Here is a 3,227-nt window from a genome sequence, read left to right as displayed (position 1 = left end):
GGGCTGACGGGCTGATTTCTGTCATTTCTTGCAGTAATCACACAGGAGTGACACGGGGCTCATTGATATGCAATGAGACAATCCCACCTCGGCCACAAATATATCTGTGTGCCCTAACTGACCTGCATCCAAACAGAATCATCTGCCTACCAACGCTCTCTAAGCACGCACGCACAATTGTAAACATGGATCCTCAAAATGATGCATGTACATAAAATCTCAGTGACCTTATCTGACACATCAGGAAACATGCACACCACGCATCAAAAATAACACAGCGAGACACGTTCTGCATGATGGGGATGTTACTGACACTGTTTGTCAGTCACAGAGATTATATCATTTGTCAGGATAGTACAGGAAGTTCCTGTTCAACAGAACAGAGCTGCTGCGAAGAATAGAAAATGCACCATTACTTGATAACCTCCGTGTCACCTGTTTAGTATGTAGCAGTGTTCGTCTTTGGGTTTTTGTGAATATCTCTGGTTTATCTTTCTTAAATCGATACGTTATCTCTCATTGGAGTAATTGCACTTCCTAGAGTGCCTATTATCAGACTTGATGACAAAAACAGTAATGAGTTACGTGTCCGTTTCAGATTGTTTGACAAGATAGTCTCGTCATCAAACTATGATTGATTTTGCATCACTAGCTACCTGAGGATGAACATGTTGGTCATTACAGTAGTTCGATCCATTCAACACTCCAGCAGATTTCTCAACAACTACTGGCCAAATTGTCATTTTTCTTAAGGTTATTAATGATCTTGAGGAAAATGACTTTGGGGACCTTTCACCTTTTGTCTAGCACATAAATAGGTCAAAATTGTTTACCAAATTTCACTGTAACTGAGTATATTTATACTTTTAAATCTCAATGACCCTGTTGTCCGTCCTCCGGAGCTTCCTTTAAGGCAGTTCTAGTTCCAGCACTGGTGCAGCAAACATCCTATAATGTTTGTCTGTTTGTCTGTCCAACACTTCTACGCTGAGGGATGTAATCAACACAGTCCTTTAGTCCTGGTTATTTATTTACTCTCTCTCACCTACTCTCATTTTGTGTATGTGGCATATGGGCTGAATGATTCAATGGACCAATAGTGGCCTTAAATAAAATATCAGATCTGTAACACGGCCACATGCTTCCAGCTGGGTCATGTGCTGATGCTTTTGCCTGACCACAGTTACATAAAAACAGTCTGCCAACCTGCAATTTCATTTTCTCCGTCTTCAAAGGCTCTGTTGTGTTCTGAAATGTCTTTAACTACCATAAGATAGAAACAGAGGATCATCATTTTGTGTTTTGATGTCCCATGATCCCATGGAGGGTTTTTTTTACACAGAAAAGAATAGTTTTCCTGAATAAAAATAAGTTTATTTGGAAAATGAAACTATTTACATTAAATTAAGCAAGTAACAATATGTACTGTATGTATGGATCCCAGATACAGACACAAAATGTCAGTATGGGCTTTGGTTGAACTCCAGTGTGCATGAGTGAGAAATAGAAAGGCAGTGAGATTGAAGACCACACAAGCATCACACCAGTATCACAGTATGCTGAATTTCTGTGCACAGATACAGACCGAGCAGACAAAAAGCATATCAGTGTAAAACAAAGTGCATCTCCCTAAGGCGGAAAGATATTGAAAATGAAACGGGCGAAGGCACAAAGCCCGATGGAATCTTATGTGAAGCGTTTCAGATTTCTGCCGATATGCAGAGTATTAACATTCAGTTAGGGTGTGTAATGTTCTGCTTCTATATATTTGTCTGCCTCCGATTCTAAACCATTACAGCATTCTGCTCCTCGCCATTTCCTCTGGGTCGCTGGGCAGATAGAGCGGGTGTGTGCCCACACACAAAAGCACACTCTCACACACAGAGACGCTCACAAACTTAAATTAACACACTAGTATGTATTCAGAAGCCAGAGCCCTCTTTTTTCCATCACCTTATGTTCAGCAGCCACAGCCCGCTATTTTCCTGGTTCTTCCTTACGACTCTCACTATTTCTCTCTACAGCATCCATGCCTCTGTACGTGTGTGTGTGTGTGTGTCTCCCTCTTTCTCCCCTTGTCTCCCTTTATCAGTGTGCAGATGAGTATCTCTGTTTTTTTCCCCTTCCTCCTTCCTCTTGGCTGCAAACAAATTCGATATACACCAAATGCAAGTTCTAATCATATCCCACCATTTTTTCTTCTTAACCTTATAAATGAACGTACGTGTGTGTGTGTAAGAGAGAGAGAGAGAGAGAGACTGTGGCATTATGCAGATGCAGTGAAGTAGAAACCTTGGACTTACGTAAGTCAGACGCATGTCAGACACACACACAAACCCAACTAATCAGAGAGAAAAATATATATGTGAGTTGTAAAGTATACAGTATGTACTCAGTGACACACACACTATATGTTTAAATTGTACATAACTTACTTTGTTTTGTGTGAATTATGCGTATGTTTATGGCAATGTTCATGCTGATAACATAACACTAATACCCTTTTACATACTACTCTCTGCATATGGTAGGTTGCATTATGGCATACTTTACATACGCTAGCATGAACACATATTCTCTAATAATCTTGTGTGGAATCTGACTGAAAGTGTGTGATAAAAGGTTTAAGGATTTATAGCAATTGTACATTTGTATCATTGTACCACATGTGGTTCTTTTCATATAGGAAGAGGTCAGAAGTCATCAGAGGGAGATATAATAACATTGCACATGTTAACTGCCATCTACCATATAGCCACACCTCCTCCACTGTATTGTTTCCTCCAATAAACCAACAAACAATAAAGTGGAGGATCCTCTGTTTGGTGAAATGGTCAGGTGGGGAGAAAGAGAGGAGAGAAAGTCGTGAGTGAAAGTCTGAATTCAGGACCATTACCTGGCTTTGGTATTGACTGCAGAGTTCAGAGAATGGCCTTGGCACTAAGGTACCATTACAGCTCAATTGATCGGTCTGCACTTAAGTCCAAATCCCACCTTGTTGCACAAGCTATAGTCTCAGGATCCGGTGACCACAGAATATATGTGTGTTTGTGTGTGTATTTGGTGTGTGTGTGTGTGTGTGTGCATGTGGGAAAGTGTATGTGCATGTCTCAGCCAGCTGCTATTGTTTTTATCCTGCGCGTCCCTAGGTGAAGAGTGGCAGGGTGTTTCCGTGGCAGGGAAAAAAATGAAGCTTTGATATCCTCTAACAGGCTGTGACAGACACG

The sequence above is a fragment of the Morone saxatilis genome, unplaced genomic scaffold (assembly GCF_004916995.1).
Source record: "Morone saxatilis isolate NCDOM2014 unplaced genomic scaffold, NCSU_SB_2.0 Contig18, whole genome shotgun sequence".
NCBI lineage: Eukaryota > Metazoa > Chordata > Actinopteri > Moronidae > Morone > Morone saxatilis.
The sequence above is the reverse complement of the archived record's forward strand: the minus strand, read 5'-3'. Positions refer to the sequence as shown.